Source organism: Bufo bufo, chromosome 1 (assembly GCF_905171765.1).
Source record: "Bufo bufo chromosome 1, aBufBuf1.1, whole genome shotgun sequence".
In the NCBI taxonomy this organism is placed as follows: Eukaryota; Metazoa; Chordata; class Amphibia; order Anura; family Bufonidae; genus Bufo; species Bufo bufo.
In genome coordinates, this window is record NC_053389.1 from 646,920,136 (window position 1) to 646,938,769 (window position 18,634).

The window sequence follows — 18,634 nt, forward strand, 5'->3', positions numbered from 1 at the left end:
AAAGCGCCTCTGTCGATGTCCTACGTCCAAGGACGGTGCGCACTACCTCCTGGCGAGAGTTATCACTGTGTTATCTGTGGTGTTACATAGGACTGCAAGGGGCGTGTCCACAGGCTAGGGGGCGCAATACATGGCTTGTGCTGACAACCCACTGCACATTTTGTAAGTAGGGTGACCACGTGTCCCGGTTTGCCCGGGATCGTCCCGTAATTTCCGTTTTTGTCCCGTGTCCCGGGAGCCTTCAAACCGGGACAATAGAGAGTCCCGGAATCAACTGCCTGCCAGTCTGCAACATTCACTGCCGCTGCTGCCGCAGTGCTGTTGTAATTAATTCATCCTAAATCACTGGTTGCTACGGCTGCCCCGCTTGGCGTGTAGCAACCAGTGACGTCACCATGTCCCGCTCTCTCTGCGGCTCCGACTCCACACCCTGCACACTGCACGCAGCTGCCCCAGCAAGTGAGAAGAAGAAAACCCTGCGCCGCCCCCGCCGCCTCCTCCTTCACTCCCCAGAGACGTCACGTGGTGTCCCCAAAGCCAATAGGCGGCCGCCGTCGCTCAGGTACAAGATTCAAACTGTGCCCGTCTCCTGGAGACACAGCAACACCGGGGAGAGGCGACCGGGCCGGGGACATGGAGCACCGCATCATAGGCCCGGGCCCCTACAGAGCTACCAAGCTGGTGAGAGCTACCTACCTCTGCGCTGCACTGATGCAACATAGGTAGTCAGGGCGCTGCATGGGAATTTCTATAGTCTGCGGTGGTATGACGTCAGAGGTGCTTTATATACAGGGGGATTTCTATAGTCTGCGGTGGTATGACGTCAGAGGTCCTGTATATACATGGTTGCAAATCTACTAAGCTATGCTCAGTCCTAGATATGGGGAATACTATGCAAAACTTTAGACTTGAGCAGTGGCTGATCTGATCCGTTCTGTAGATTGCAGTCAGTGTGTGCATTATGTGCCAGGGTTGTGCAGTTTTTATTTCTGATGTCACGTGACTTGTACTGCCAGGTAGTCACCCACACCGTGGGGTGCACGTGTTACAAGCCTATAGAGCGCCGCTACCTGGCACATCACGGGTCACATCTCTGATCGCTTACTAAAGTGTTGGTCAGCTCCTTGGTGCAGTCGCACACCTGCCCTTTGAGGGTACTTTCACACTAGCGTTATTCTTTTCCGGCACTGAGTTCCGTCCTAGGGGCTCTATACCGGAAAAGAACTGATCAGTTTTATCCCCATGCATTCTGAATGGAGAGAAATCCATTTAGGATGTCTTCAGTTACTGAACGGCGTTTTGGACGGAGGAAATGCTCTGGTATTATCTCCGTCCAAAATTTCGGATCAGATGCCGGATACGGCATTCATTTATATTGAAATGTATTAGTGCTGGATCTGGCATTAAAAATACTGCAATGCCGGTGTGCGCATGCGCAGACCTTTAAAAATGTGAAGAAAAAAAAAATAGAAACGGATCAGTTTATCCGTATGACAGACGGATCCGTTCTTGCAATGTAATTGTGAGATGGATCCTCATCCGGATCCCTCTACAAATGCTGTCCGTTTGCATGCAGATTGCCGGATCCGGCAGGAAGTTCCGACGACAGAACTGCTTGCCGGATCCCTCTGCCGCAAGTGTGAAAGTAGCCTAAGCTTTTGTGCCACTTCAGCCCCCAGCCTGGATGGGAGAAGGCCGCTGAAAGTACCTGTATGACAGGAAATAATCTACGACTCTGTTCACTATGACGCTTTTTTCTCTGTTCTGATGCATGGTTTTTCACCAATGTTACAGATTTCACACAATGCATTGCAAAAGAGCGAAACCTGAGCACCTGTGGCAATTTTGCAACATAGGGGGAGATTTATTAAAACTGGTGCAAAGTAGAACTGGCTTAGTTGCCCCTAGCAACCAATCAGATGCCACCTTTCATTTTTCAGAGCTCCTTTGGAAAATGAAAGGTGGAATCTGATTGGTTGCTATGGGCAACTAAGCCGGTGCCCTGAATTCTGTGCAGATCTCTACTCTGCTCGTGAATGGTGTTTCCTATTCCCCGTGCGCTATGCAGTACGGGGAGGAGCAGAGCATTTTATTTTCATTTCCGTTCTGGTATGGGGGACAGAAAATAAATAAATTTGAAAGTGCCAAATCCAGCATGTGCTGGGCACCAAGACGCCCAACTGGACCTTTGAACCAAAAAGGCGATTGTCTGCTTTCCATAAGGCCTGTTTCACACTTGCGTTTTGGTTTCCGGTTTTGAGTTCAGGCAGAGGATCTCAAAGCCGGACCAAAACGGTTCAGTTTGATGTTAATACATTCGGACGTGTCCATTCCGTTGCGATGCGTTTATGTTACACTGAAATGGAACAAACGGGACCCAGGACTATACTCATTGTAAGTCAATGGGTGACAGATCATCTTCTTCCGTTTTTTTTTTTCAGATCCAAAAAAAAAAAAGATCTGGCATCATTGGCTTACATTGATTTTGCTGCTGGATCCGGTTTGTTCCGATTCGCAGACCGGACCCAAAACCGCAGCGGGTTTTGTGTCCAGTCAAAAAAAACTTAACAAAATGGAACGGAAGGCATACTGGTCAGTTTTGTCCTCATTCTTTGTCAATGGGGACAATACAGAACCGTTTTGGCCCAGTTTTGAGATCCTCTGCCGGATCTGATGACCGGAATGCCAGAACGCAAGTGTGAAACAGGCCTAAGCGGCAGAAAATCTGCAAGAAATCTGCACTAAAATTGCACATAGGGCCTCTTGCACACGAACGTTGTGCATCTGTTCCATGCATTGGGGACCGCAATTTGCGGTCCCCCCCCGGGATGGATCAAGACCTATTCAACTTGAATGGGACTGTGATCCATCCACACCGCAAAAAATAGAACAAGTTCTATTTTTTTTTGCGGTGCAGAGGCACCGACAGAAACGCCACTGAAACACTCCGTAATGCTTCTGTGGGGTTCCGATCTGTGCTTTCGTTCCGCATCTCCGCGATTGCGGACCCGTTCAAGTGAATGGGTCTGCATTAGGGTGACCACGTGTCCCACCGGCTGCCAGACGCCAGTGCCTCCTCGAGTCCTGACTGGAAGAACACCGGCGCAAGACTGCCCTGCCCTGCTCCACCACCACCAGTGACCAAACGAGGAGACAGTCACTCCATCTCCATTATATGACTCCAAAAGGTGAGCAAATAGGGGCAATTGACACTGGGTGGCAGCATCTGATGGGGCACAGTAGCGACAATCTATGGGCACACTGGCATTTGATGGCGCACAGTAGCGACAATTTATGGGCACACTGGCATTTGATGGGGCACAATAGCGACAATTCATGGGCACACTGGCAGCATCTGATGGGGGCACAGTAGCGACAATTCATGGGCACACTGGCATTTGATGGGGCACAATAGCGACAATTCATGGGCACACTGGCAGCATCTGATGGGGGCACAGTAGCGACAATTCATGGGCACACTGGCATTTGATGGACTGTGCCCCATCAAATGCCAGTGTGCCCATGAATTGTCGCTACTGTGCCCCCCATCAGATGCTGCCAGTGTGCTAATGAATTGTCGCTACTGTGCCCCCATCAGATGCTGCCAGTGTTCCCATGAATTGTCGCTACTGTGCCCCATCAAATGCCAGTGTGCACGTAAATTGTCACTACTGTGCCCCATCAAATGCCAGTGTGCCCATGAATTGTTGCTACTGTGCCTAGCAACAATTTATGGGCACACTGGCATTTGATGGGTCACAGTAGCGACAATTCATGGGCACACTGGCAGCATCTGATGGGGGCACAGTAGCGACAATTCATTAGCACACTGGCAGCATTTGATGGGGCACAGTAGTGACAATTAATTGACACACTAGCAGCATCTGATCTGATGGGCACAGTAGCGGCAATTGATAGGCACACTGGCAGCATCTGATGAGGCACAGTTTGCGACAATTCATGGGCACACTGGCAGCATCTGATGGGGCACAGTAGCATCAATTGATCGGCACACTGGCAGCATCTGATGGGGCACAGTAGCATCAACTGATTGGCACACTGGCAGCATCTGATGGGGCACAGTAGCATCAACTGATCACTAAGTGACTTAATTTTTTTTAAAAAGTATCAAAAATCATATTTTTTGGGGAGTGGACATGGGTGCGGGGGGGCCGGGGCGGGTGTCCCTGAATGGCAGTTTGGAAATGTGGTCACCCTATTTGTAAGTGGTGTCCACCTTATTTGTGGCCACAGTCTCAAAAACAGTTATATTGGGCAGGACACCGGTGACATCAAACTAATGTATCTTACAGAGAAATCTATACTTATAGTACAGTGAAGTGCAGTCAGGTAGCCGCCAGGTAGGTCGCCATGCTCCTCCATACAATACCTATGGGCAGCGCCTCTGGGGGCGTGGCCTGGCGGCGGCTCGGGAAGTGATGTGCTCAATGCAAAATGCGCTCTGCAGCAGCCGGCCAAATAAGGCAAGAGCGGGGACCGGCATCTGGACGGCGCTGACCTGGGCTCTGGAGGTGAGAGGCACTACAACTCCCAGCGTGTCTGTACGGGCGGCTCTGGGGGCAGGCACCATATGCAGCTCTTCTACACAAGTCACTGTCTAGATCCCATGGCTATGCTGTAACAATGAGTGGGGGTCTGACCTCAAGGACCCCCTCTGACCCTGAGAATGGGGGTGTCCGGTCCCTGTGTCCACAGGTGTATCACCTGTGTTTCTCCAGGCTCCACTCCAGGTTTTGCCTTTGCTGGCTTTGTGGTTTATGGAATGAAAGACTATGCTATATTGGATCCATCCTGTTGCTTTTGTGTCTCTATAGGCGGTCGTGCCCATTTTGCGGATCCAAAAAACACAGACCCCAGCCGTGTGCACCCCGCATCTCGGTGCAGACCCTTTGACTTCAACAGGTCTGCGATCCACAAGATGCGGGAAAGTATAGGGCCCGGAAGCATATGGAAGCCGTTTTGTGTGCCTGCGCTAAAAATGATAAGCCACGTCTAGTGTTGAGCGAACTTGTGTTTTAAGTTCGGCGTCTAAAGTTCAGGTTTTGGGTTATTGAAGAATCGCATTATGGATTCTAAATTCCGTTATGGTCCGTGGTAGCGGAATCCATAACGAGATTCTTCGATAACCCGAACTTTAGACACAAGTTCGCTCAACACTAGACGTGTCCTATTTATTGCCGTATCTTGTGGATCATGGACCCGTTGAAGTCAATGGGTCCGCACAGCGATGCAGCTGGTGTCTGTCTTTTGTAGATCCGCAGTTTGCAGTCCGCAAAACGGACACAGTCGTGTGAATGGACCCTTATTATGTGTTACACAGGGTAGGGGGTGAGAGTCTGATTGGGGGGGGGGGGAGGGGGTCTGACCGCTGGGCCCTGCTGATCACTCTGTTTCCCCTATTTGAATGTCCAGTCCATTGGGGATGAATGGAGTGACCGCGCACAGGGGCGACCTGCCGCACCATTTATACGCGGGAACAGAATCCCCGTTCATGTGATCAGTGGGGTCCCCAGTGGTCGACCCACTGCCTGTCAGACACACATCCTGCAGATAAGGGTAACTGTGTTTTGTGAGACAGCCTCTTGGACACTATTCACACACAGCATTTTTGTGGCTTTTTCTTTCTTTTTTTACAGCCTTTTGTTTTAGCTCAGAAACTCCACAACCAGATGTTACTTTACATGCACTACATACACAGCGGCATTTCATACCCCCGTCGTGGTCAAAAGTCCATTCAAGTAAGACGTGACAAACTAGGCAGACGCCTAAAGGGTCCGGTTTTGTAATATTGATGACTTATCCTCAGGATAGGTCATCAATATCAAATCAGCGGGGGTCCGACTCATGGGATTAGGAGCTGTAGTTACAATGTAGACAGCGTGCAGATGAAGAATGAAGACTAGTGCCATGACCCCTTCACACAGCTGATCAGCACCGACCTGATATTGATGACCTATAGAGGAGAGTTCATCAATTCCATGAAACCCTTTAATAAACTTGGCCAGCTATGAGCTGACGTAGATTTCTGCTATCACATCTGCCAATGTCTTGGCGTAAATTCATATAAAGCTGTTGTGCTGAGGAGGACACGCCCCTTCTGCTAGGTGGAAAATAAAAGTAGCAAAAAAGTAGCACATTTTAGCAGAAAAATGGCTTGTGCCAAAATTTGAAAAAAATTATTATTTTTTTCAAACACAGTTTGCTCTGGGTATGTTATTTTTCATACGCCTTTTTTTTTCTCCTATAGGAGTAGGAAAAAGTAAAAAAAATTGGATGTTTAAAAGATCATAAAATAAAAACCATAAAACCATCTTAAAAAATACTATGGAAAACGGCTGAAATGTAAATTTTTTAAATTTTTTTTTAATACAAGTGCAGACAAAATAGAAAGATAGCAGATCTGCTGATTCTGTGAATGGCATAAATTTGGGTTGTTGGGACACGTACCTAATTTCTCACAGTGGCTCAGGCAAGTAGACCACGAGACTGCTATGGGGCTCATTTACAAGGGGGGGGACGTGTCAATATGTATTACTAATATGAAATCGTTATTTTCATTATGCATGATGCTATTGCATTATAATTTATGTTTGCTAATTTTGTAGTAATTTCAAAAACGAATCCTCGCAGGCTCGGACTGGCCCACAGGGGTACAGGTGAATCCCCCAGTGGGCCCCTGAGCAAGGTGAGCCCCTAAGTCCCCCCCCCCCGCACAAGTGGCACATAATACAGTAGACTTGCTGCACTACATACATAGATTTAATGTACAGCCTCTTAACCAGCCTATGTTCATATAAAAAAACTTGTTATATTATTTATCATATTTGAATGTATCCGTACGGTGGGCCCCCAAAATAAATTTTACTGGTTGCCCCTAGGCACCCCAGTCCGACACTGGATCCCCGTGTTGCAAGTTGATATCTAGTTATTTGTCTTGCATAGGGGTTGTTTCTTTAGAATGATGACGCTGATGATGAAGTGAGGTAAATGAAGCTTCAAGTTCATCGTAGTCCTTGTGATGATTGAGGATAGTGAAGAGGTTGTGTTGCCATAGATCCCTGATTCGTAAGGAACTTGTAGCATTTCATTTGAATTGTAAATTTTGTATTTGTATTCACTGTATGTACCTTTTATTCAGTGGCGTTAGCACTATCATTAAAGGGAGTCTGTCACCAAAATATGATGTTATACACCACTTACATGGCTCTCTAGAACACCCATCCATGATTCTAATGGTACCTTTGTAATTTTCTTCTGAGTTTCACCCGCAGGAAAAACGCTGTTTAATCCATATGCAAATGAGGGCTCGCAAGTGCCCGGGGTGGCGTTCTGTGTGTAGGAGCCCAGGCTGCTCTGCCTTCTTTTTACATTACTCCTCCCCAGCCTCTTCCTTGGCCTGCCCTGCAAGTCCCTTGCGTCATCCACAGGACCGGCCGATATCCCGCGCGTGCGCAGTGCACCGCCGGTGCAAGCATGCGCACTGTGATGCCAATTGTGGGCACGGCATCGCTACATGTAGTGCGCATGCGCCGGCCTCCAGTCCTCCTGTTTGCTTCTGGTCCGCCCCTAGTCACTGGTTTCATGCCTGTGCTGGCGCATGCGCACTACATGTAGCGATGCCGTGCCCACAATTGGCATCACAGTGCGCATGCTTGCACCGGCGGTGCACTGCGCACGCGCGGGATATCGGCCGGTCCTGTGGATGACGCAAGGGACTTGCAGGGCAGGCCAAGGAAGAGCCTGGGGAGGAGTAATGTAAAAAGAAGGCAGAGCAGCCTGGGCACCTACACACAGAACGCTGCCCCGGGCACTTGCGAGCCCTCATTTGCATATGGATTAAACAGCGTTTTTCCTGCGGGTGAAACTCAGAAGAAAATTACAAAGGTACCATTAGAATCATGGATAGGTGTTCTAGAGAGCCATGTAAGTGGTGTATAACATCATATTTTGGTGACAGACTCCCTTTAAAATGATTAAAGGGGTTATTTGGGAAATTATATTGATGACCTATAATAATAATAATAATAATAATTCATTATTATCCAGGAAAAGATATTGATGACCTATAATAATAATATTATTATTATAGGTCATCAATTATTATTATTAATAATTTTGTATATTATTATTATCCAGGAGAAGATATTGATTAACTATCCTGAGGATAGGTCATCAATATCAGATCTGCAGGGGTGCGACACCCGGGACAGCAGGCCAGTGACTTCACCGTACATCCGTCACCTTGCCTAGCTGCAGCTCAGCTGCTTTCAAGTCCCTGAAACAGGTGATCTTCGGGGGTCTGGGATTCAAACCCCCACCGATGTGATAATGATGACCTATCCTGAGGAGCCGTCACCTGCCACATATGGAACGGGCTCACCGAAGCAGCCCACTCTATACGTTTGCATTTAGGGGTTAATTATTTTCATTGGTGGTGCAGTGGCCATGGCCACCGGCCCCCCCCCTTCCCCCTCAGTATTTTCATTGGTGCCAGTGACCGCTTCTGATCGGAGCCCGAGCAGTGAAATCACGGGGCGACGATCGGTTACCATGGCAGCCGGGACACTACTGAAGCCATCCATGGCTGCCATAGTAAGCTCCCTGCTGCTGCAGGGCAGCAGGGACAGTAAAATCCTATTCACCCTAATAGAGCTCTATAAGGGTGAATAGGACAAGGGATCAAATGATCCCAGGTTCTAGCCTTCTAAGGGAGCTAATAGTCACTGCTCAAAAAAATAAAGGGAACACTTAAACAACACAATGTAACTCCAAGTCAATCACACTTCTGCGAAATCAAACTGTCCACTTAGGAAGCAACACTGAGTGACAATCAATTTCACATGCTGTTGTGCAAATGGGATAGACAACAGGTGGAAATTATAGGCAATTAGCAAGACACCCCCAATAAAGGAGTGGTTCTGCAGGTGGTGACCTGACCACTTCTCAGTTCCTATGCTTCCTGGCTGATGTTTTGGTCACTTTTGAATGCTGGCGGTGCTTTCACTCTAGTGGTAGCATGAGACGGAGTCTACAACCCACAAGTGGCTCAGGTAGTGCAGCTTATCCAGGATGGCACATCAATGCGAGCTGTGGCAAGAAGGTTTGCTGTGTCTGTCAGCGTAGTGTCCAGAGCATGGAGGCGCTACCAGGAGACAGGCCAGTACATCAGGAGACGTGGAGGAGGCCGTAGGAGGGCAACAACCCAGCAGCAGGACCGCTACCTCCGCCTTTGTGCAAGTAGGAACAGGAGGAGCACTGCCAGAGCCCTGCAAAATGACCTCCAGCAGGCCACAAATGTTCATGTGTCTGTTCAAATGGTCAGAAACAGACTCCATGAGGGTGATATGAGGGCCCGACGTCCACAGGTGGGGGTTGTGCTTACAGCCCAACACCGTGCAGGACGTTTGGCATTTGCCAGAGAACACCAAGATTGGCAGATTCGCCACTGGCCCCCTTTGCTCTTCACAGATGAAAGCAGGTTCACACTGAGCACATGTGACAGACGTGACAGAGTCTGGAGACGCCGTGGAGAACGTTATGCTGCCTGCAAAATCCTCCAGCATGACCGGTTTGGCATTGGGTCAGTAATGGTGTGGGGTGGCATTTCTTTGGAGGGACGCACAGCCCTCCATGTGCTCGCCAGAGGTAGCCTGACTGCCATTAGGTACCGAGATGAGATCCTCAGACCCCTTGTGAGACCATATGCTGGTGCGGTTGGCCCTGGGTTCCTCCTAATGCAAGACAATGCTAGACCTCATGTGGCTGGAATGTGTCAGCAGTTCCTGCAAGACGAAGGCATTGATGCTATGGACTGGCCCGCCCGTTCCCCAGACCTGAATCCAATTGAGCACATCTGGGACATCATGTCTCGCTCTATCCACCAACGTCACGTTGCACCACAGACTGTCCAGGAGTTGGCAGATGCTTTAGTCCAGGTCTGGGAAGAGATCCCTCAGGAGACCGTCCGCCACCTCATCAGGAGCATGCATAGGCGTTGTAGGGAGGTCATACAGGCACGTGGAGGCCACACACACTACTGAGCCTCATTTTGACTTGTTTTAAGGACATTACATCAAAGTTGGATCAGCCTGTAGTGTGTTTTTCCACTTTAATTTTGAGGGTGACTCCAAATTCAGACCTCCATGGGTTGAAAAATTTGATTTCCATTTTTTTATTTTTGTGTGATTTTGTTGTCAGCACATTCAACTATGTAAAGAACAAAGTATTTCAGAAGAATATTTAATTAATTCAGATCTAGGATGTGTTATTTTTGTGTTCCCTTTATTTTTTTGAGCAGTGGTATATCTATGTGTGTGTGTGTGTGTGTGTGTGTGTGTGTGTGTATATATATATATATATATATATATATATATATATATATATATATATATATATATACACACTGCTCAAAAAAATAAAGGGAACACTTAAACAACACAATGTAACTCCAAGTCAATCACACTTCTGTGAAATCAAACTGTCCACTTAAGAAGCAACACTGAGTGACAATCAATTTCACATGCTGTTGTGCAAATGGGATAGACAACAGGTGGAAATTATAGGCAATTAGCAAGACACCCCCAATAAAGGAGTGGTTCTGCAGGTGGTCACCACAGACCACTTCTCAGTTCCTATGCTTCCTGGCTGAGGTTTTGGTCACTTTTGAATGCTGGCGGTGCTTTCACTCTAGTGGTAGCATGAGACGGAGTCTACAACCCACACAAGTGGTTCAGGTAGTGCAGCTTATCCAGGATGGCACATCAATGCGAGCTGTGGCAAGAAGGTTTGCTGTGTCTGTCAGCGTAGTGTCCAGAGCATGGAGGCGCTACTAGGAGACAGGCCAGTACATCAGGAGACATGGAGGAGGCCGTAGGAGGGCAACAACCCAGCAGCAGGACCGCTACCTCTGCCTTTGTGCAAGGAGGAACAGGAGGAGCACTGCCAGAGCCCTGCAAAATGACCTCCAGCAGGCCACAAATGTGCATGTGTCTGCTCAAACGGTCAGAAACAGACTCCATGAGTGTGATATGAGGGCCCGACATCCACAGGTGGGGGTTGTGCTTACAGCCCAACACCGTGCAGGACGTTTGGCATTTGCCAGAGAACACCAAGATTGGCAAATTCGCCACTGGCGCCCTGTGCTCTTCACAGATGAAAGCAGGTTCACACTGAGCACATGTGACAGACGTGACAGAGTCTGGAGACGCCATGGAGAACGTTCTGCTGCCTGCAACATCCTCCAGCATGACCGGTTTGGCATTGGGTCAGTAATGGTGTGGGGTGGCATTTCTTTGGAGGGCCGCACAGCCCTCCATGTGCTTGCCAGAGGTAGCCTGACTGCCATTAGGTACCGAGATGAGATCCTCAGACCCCTTGTGAGACCATATGCTTGTGCGGTTGGCCCTGGGTTCCTTCTAATGCAAGACAATGCTAGACCTCATGTGTGTCAGCAGTTCCTGCAAGACGAAGGCATTGATGCTATGGACTGGCCCGCCCGTTCCCCAGACCTGAATCCAATTGAGCACATCTGGGCTTGACAAAGGCTCTTGTATGAGCTGAAACGTTGCCATCCACATGGGTGAATAAACACCACTAACTTTTACCTGGAGTGCTGTCCGTTTTTTCATCTTCCATTGACGGGGTAAGCTGCTACATCCCTGGACATAGCACCCTCCTTGTGTTATTCTTCTGGTGCCGCCATTATTTTCTTATATATATATATATATATATATATATATATATATATATATATATATATATATAGGTATAGGTATTGCCACGTCTGAAAGAGTCCGAACTAGTAAAATGGTGGTGAACGCCGTAACTGAAAAAAAATATTAAAAACACGCGATTCGACATTTTTTTTGTCACATTGTCCCCTAAAAAAAAGGATAGGACTGTTCTAGTATGTGCCGGACATTCTGAAAAATGTGGCTTGCACGCGGCTTTTTTGGTGTTTTTCTTTTTCTTTCGTGTGGTATCGAGTATCGCAATACTTTTTTATGGTATAAAAAATCGAATCAAGATTTTGGTATTGTGACAACCCTAGGGAATATGATGATGTGACATCCATGGCCTGTATGGGGTTTAGATTTCAGCCTAAAACTGGCCATACACCTTCAGTAGCCATCGGCCAACAGCTATTCCCCTGGTATCCCCGTACACCTGCATGCCCAGTTCAGCCAAGCGTGCATGTGTTTGCAAAATGGAAAAGGGGAGAAACCCACCACCATGCCTGCATTCCTGCCTAGTGGGTAGGTTTTAGTAGCATCCAATATAACATTGTGGCTGTGTGCTTGGGGTAGGTTAAGGTCTGCACCACAAACTCTGGCAGTCTGTACTGGCAGAGCAACAGACTCCCTGCTTTACAGTAGCTGGATACCACCGCACACCAATGGATTCTGATTCGCTATTATGGGATCCTGTGGCTTTCTGGCATAAATGTCGGCTTTTGGCCTGACAAATATTGCAGCATGAAGCGCTATTTGGCTGAAAGCTGGAATTTATGCTGGAAACTCATTGGATACTGTTAGTCAATGGGGATCTGGCGGTGCCCGGCTATTCCGTATACGTTAAACTCCGCTAGTCTGTTCCTCTGCCAGAATAGACTACCAGAGATGTGAACATAACCTTATACAAGATGGCTTCCCCTGGGGTGGCAATAGACATGACATCTGTCCACGATGACGGGAAGTTCCTAGATGTAGGAAATTTTGTATTATAATATGTTAAAAAATATATATTTACGTTGACTTTACCAAACTCAAATCTTATTTCCTATAAAATGTCATTTTGTGCATTGACAGGCAGGATTGTTCAACTAATCCTCTTCTTTTTAAAATCTTTTTTTTTTTTCCTTTAAACAGAAAAGATAAGAGTCAATTGTAATAAATTACATCAAATGGATATCTTTTATCAGTTGAGCTACTATTGAACACAGGGTAGGACCAGACGTGGCAGGCAGTCAAGACACAATTGCAACGCACCCGAAAACCAAGCAGCCACGCATGCCCAGTTGTTTTCTATAGCTCATAAAGGTAGATTGTCAGTCGTATGTCTTTAGTTAATAACCACGGCCAACAGCAATAATAAAGAGAATTACAATTAATTTTCATAGAAGACTGCTGGACTTGCGGCTTCCTCTTGACTGGCCACCCCTTCTGGTCCTACCTTCAAAGGACGTTGCATTACACAGGTAGAGCAATTCAAGTATTTGCTGTGGCAGTGATGCTTGGGGTAAGGATTTGGAACACACCAACAATTGAGTTTTGCATCAAAATGTCAAAGGTCAACAAATAAGAGCGTATAAGCCATCTATAAGGGGCTGTTCACATGGTGGCTTTTGACAGAGGAATTTGGTGTGGATTCTGCTCCAGAAAGCCACTGGTGGATGAGCAGAATTCGCCTCCCACTGTTTTCACTGCCGTGTTGTTTATGGCTGCGACTGCACCAAACCGTGGATTCCAAAGGGATATGCCACAAGATATGACATAAATGTCCCATAGGTGCAGGTCTCGCTTCCGGGACCCGGGGCTCCATGGTGTTGCTGGGAATGGAGAGGAGCCCCATTCTTGAGGTCCTAGAGGTGGGGCAACCCCTTTTGGTGGGCAATAATCTTGTATGTATGGGGAGCTCACAACGCTTCTCCCCTTCCTTCCCCAACGGATGATATCGAGGAAGAGAAGGATGCGGTGTGTTGTATTTCAATGATCTTTTTTGTTCTCCAGGAAAGTAAGTGTCTGCCAGTTGTCCTTTGATGCTAGTGTTTGTTTCCCTTGTGCCCTTATTTCAAGCTCTGTGGTCTTATGACCATGGGAAAATATACCTGTAGCTTAAGTAGCTGCTGTAAATGTGTTCTGATTTCATAATATATCATTTGTCAGGAGCAGGAAGCTAAGAGATTCTACCACAGATGTGAGGTAAGTCCTTATGGCAAAAAGCAGCACATGAAATCAGCCGAAGACATAAGTAGATCGGCAGTGATGCCCACATTCTTGCCCCTGCATATTTCTTTCTTTCTTTATTTTTTACTTAATTTTTCTTTTTACTTTGTTTATGAATATAATATTAGAAGACGTTCTGATCTAGTCACAAGCAAACAATTCGTCTACACGTCTAGTTCATACTTCTATATGCGCACGTTTCCAGAAGACCAACTGAGGCCACACAAGCGGCTATTGTGATGCTGATTATTGCAATATGGCGCCAGCTCTTTGCTAATAGGCTTATTCTGTTCTCTCATTTGCAGCAACAAAGCTTTTCACTGTCAGTTGCTCAAAAATGAACAAATCAGATGTTCCAATCAGCTCTGCGAGGTGGCGTACAGCCTCGTATTTTATCACTTCAAACCGCCTGTGGTGTAACAGGAAACTGTGACACTGAAGGGACCATCCTGTGACTGAATGTGACAAAGTGGCAGCAGCAAATGATCTGCTAAACTTGTCACTGGTGACAGACTTCCTTATGTCTACAAGAGGGAGGGTCAGGGCCCACTTGTAGAATTTCTTGAGAACTGAAAGGCATGTATTTTAGTGTATTAGTTCACATTTAGTTATGTATAATCTTTGTAAGGCAATGATTCTCATACATACACCTGATTGCAAGAGTGTGGGAAGAGTATACGACTAAGTAACTTGCTATGTTGGTGAGTGCATTGATGATGTTATGGTCTCCAAGCATAACCATTTGTCCTAACCAGAAACTGGATGACCATGGAAGTGCATGGATGATGACGTCCCGCATTCAAATCAGGTGACAAGGTAGGTTTGTGAATAGCGAGGGCTAAATTGTCCTGCACAATCAGACTCAAAGCGGGCGCCAAGTCAAAATATCCACAGCCACATTCGGAACCGGCATATGGATTTTGTGGCAGGGTATACAAGCTATCTCCAGCTACAAGACTGCACCACTTGTCTGTGACAAGAATGTCTCCCTTCCGGATGTGCTAGGCAACTATTTTGTATGGTTTAAGGTGTATACAGACCCGACAGCGGGGAAGATCACCCCCTCCTCCTTCTGTAGATCAGGTGTTTTGTGTCACCATGACTTATGTAAAAAAGACCTTATGGAGAGTCAACCCACGTAAGGCTGCTAGCCAGACAACATCCCTAACAGATTGCTTAGAGAAAGTGCAGACCAACTTCTGGAGGTTCTCACGGACATATGGAACATCTCTCTGAGCAGCACTATTGTGTCAATGTGCCTCGAGGCGACCACCATTGTGCACATTCTGAAGAAAACTCCAGTGTATCGTCTACCGTCATGAAGTCCTTCAAGAGGCTCGTCATGAGGCACATAAAGTCCCTGCTGCCACCTTGGTAGGACCCCCTGCAATTCATATACTGACCAAACTGCTCTACAGATGAAACCGTTGCCACTACTCTCACACATACAGTACAGACCAAAAGTTTGGACACACCTTCTCATTCAAAGGGTTTTCTTTATTTTCATGACTATGAAGGCATCAAAACTATGAATTAACACATGTGGAATTACAGTACAGACCAAAAGTTTGGACACACCTTCTCATTCAAAGAGTTTTCTTTATTTTCATGACTATGAAAATTGTAGATTCCCAGAGATGCTTAGCACTTGTTGGCCCTTTCACTCTCCTTCATGGTCAAATAGCCCTTACTTTCAAAGTTTTCCCAATTTTTCGGCTGACTGACGGACCTTCATTTCTTAAAGTAATGATGGCCACTCGTTTTTCTTTACTTAGCTGCTTTTTTCTTGCCATAATACAAATTCTAACAGTCTATTCAGTAGGACTATCAGCTGTGTATCCACCTGACTTCTCCTCAACGCAACTGATGGTCCCAAACCCATTTATAAGGCGAGAAATCCCACTTATTAAACCTGACAGGGCACACCTGTGAAGTGAAAACCATTTCAGGGGACTACCTCTTGAAGCACATCAAGAGAATGCCAAGAGTGTGCAAAGCAGTAATCAAAGCAAAAGGTGGCTACTTTGAAGAACCTAGAATATGACATATTTTCAGTTGTTTCACACTTGTTTGTTATGTATATAATTCCACATGTGTTAATTCATAGTTTTGATGACTTCATAGTCATGAAAAGAAAGAAAACTCTTTGAATGAGAAGGTGTGTCCAAACTTTTGGTCTGTACTGTATGTCAGAATGTTGTTCATAGACTTCAGTTTTGATGTCAATACCATTGTTCCACAAAACCTGATCGAGAAGTTGAGCTGACTGGGATTGAATACCACCCTCTGCAACTGGATCCTGAACTTTCTAACTGGGAGACTCCAGGCTGTCGGAATTGGAAAAAACATCTCCAGATCCATGACGCTGGGTAAGGGAGCTCCCAGGGCTGTGTGCTTTGCCCACTACTGTTCACTCTAACTCATGACTGCACAGTAAAACACAACTCAAACCACACTGTCAAGTTCACAGACTACATGACCGTGGTGATTCTCATCTTCAATAACGACGAGTCAGAGTACAGAGAAGAGGTGGAATGGAATGTTGCAGATCGGACAAAGGAGTGCCATGCGGCACTTTTATGGAGATCGCGAAGAGCACAAAATCCCTGGATGTCAATCTACTGGAAAATCCTACTTGGTCCCTCAATACAAACTATGCAAGAAAGCACAGCAGCGCCTAGACTTTCTGAGTAGGCTGAAGAAAGCCCATCTCCAACCCCCCATCCTTACTATCTACTACAGAGGGTCCATCGAGAACCTCCACATCACTGCCTGGTTTGGGAACGGCACCTCCTTGGACTGCAAGAATCTACAGCGGGTAGAGAAGACAGCTGAGAAGATCATTGGTGCCTCTCTTCCTTCCAGAGCAGATATCTACACCACACACTGCACCTGCAAAGCCTGTAAAAGTACCGAAGCATTTGGACCTCCACAACCAGACTACATAATTGCTTTTTCCTGCAAGCCATCAGACTGCTCAACAAACGAGTGCTAGAATTGGAATTACTGTATGGGACTGCTCAAGTCTCTATATTGAAAGTGTACCCATGTATTCCACTTTTCCCTCTAGTATGTGTATCACTTGTAGCATCACAGGTCCGGACGTTGTATTGTTTTTACTCTGTACGTAAATACTGCATATGTTTGAATTGATGATAAAATCTTGCATAGTAACATAGTTTAAAAGGCTGAAAAAAGACACCCGTCCATCCAGTTCAGCCTGTTATCCTGCAAGTTGATCCAGAGGAAGGCAAAAAAAAAAAACCTGTGAGGTAGAAGCCAATTTTCCTCATTTTAGGGAGAAAAAATTCCTTCCTGGCTCCAATTAGGCAGTCAGGATAGCTCACTGGATCAACGACCCTTCTCCAGAAATCTAGTAACTATAATCTGTAATATATATATATATATATATATATATATATATATATATAAGCTGCAGGTGGCACCGCTCTGTACTTTCTCCACTCAGACTGCGTCTTCCGATACCTTGTACAACACAGTGTGCGTGGTGCACTACCCCAAAGAAGGTACAGCTTCAACAATTGATTGTAGAGCTAGAATAAACAGGTGGCACTCGCCACTGATATCATCAATCTTCTTTATTCATCAATATAGATGGAGATAAAAACAGGGCTGGGACGGACTACTTAGCGTTCTGTGAGAAACGAGTCCGCCCCAGCCCTGTTTTTATCTCCATCTATATTGATGAATAAAGAAGATTGTTGAGTGCCGCCTGTTTATTCTGCAATCAGTAATCTGTATTATTATTACACTCCAGAAATATATCCAGGCCCCTCTTGAACTCTTTTAGTGAACTCACCATCACCACCTCCTCAGGCAGAGAGTTCCATAGTCTCACTGCTCTTACCGTAAAGAATCCTCTTCTATGTTTGTGTACAAACCTTCTTTCCTCCAGACGCAGAGGATTTTCCCTTGTCACAGTCACAATCCTGGGGATAAATAGATGATGGGAGAGATGTACTGTAGTTGCCCCATTCCAGTTATTACTTTAGTTGCCTTCCTCTGGACCCTCTCCAGGTCTGCCTTGTTCACAGGAGCCCAGAACTGTACACAGTACTCTGTGTGGTCTGACTAGTGATTTGGAAAGTGGCAGGACTATGTTCTCATCATGGGCATCTATGCCCCTTTTTGATGCAACCCATTATCTTATTGGCCTTGGCAGCAGCTGCCTGACACTGGTTTCTACAGCTTAGTTTGCTGTTCACTAAAATTCCCAGGTCCTTTTCCATGTCAGTGTTACCCAGTGTTTTACCATTTAGTATGTACTGGTGACTTGCATTATTCCTTCCCATGTGCATAACCTTACATTTGTCAGTGTTAAACCTCATCTGCCACTTCTCTGCCCAAGCCTCTAATCTATCCAGATCCCTCTGTAGTAGTATACTGTTCTCTTCCGTGTTAAAGGGAACCTGTCACCGGGATTTTGTGTATAGAGCTGAGGACATGGGTTGCTAGATGGTCGCTAGCACATCCGCAATACCCAGTCCCCATAGCTCTGTGTGCTTTTATTGTGTAAAAAAAACAAACATTTGATACATATGCAAATTAACCTGAGATGAGTCCTGTCCCTGACTCATCTGAGGGACAGGACTTATCTCTGGCTAATTTGCATATGTATCAAATCGTTTTTGTTTTTTTACAAAATAAAA

At 46.3% G+C, this 18,634-nt stretch overlaps 1 protein-coding gene across 2 annotated transcripts in view; it reads left to right on the plus strand.

Moving 5' to 3' along the window:
* Nucleotides 1–4,431: 4,431 nt before the first annotated feature.
* RAB27A (RAB27A, member RAS oncogene family) overlaps nucleotides 4,432–18,634 on the plus strand; it is an 86,991-nt gene continuing 72,788 nt past the window's right edge. For both annotated transcript variants that reach the window (XM_040413924.1, XM_040413928.1), the window contains exon 1: nucleotides 4,432–4,532. The gene's annotated coding sequence lies outside the window, so the exon portion shown is untranslated. The remainder of the gene's footprint in view (nucleotides 4,533–18,634) is intronic.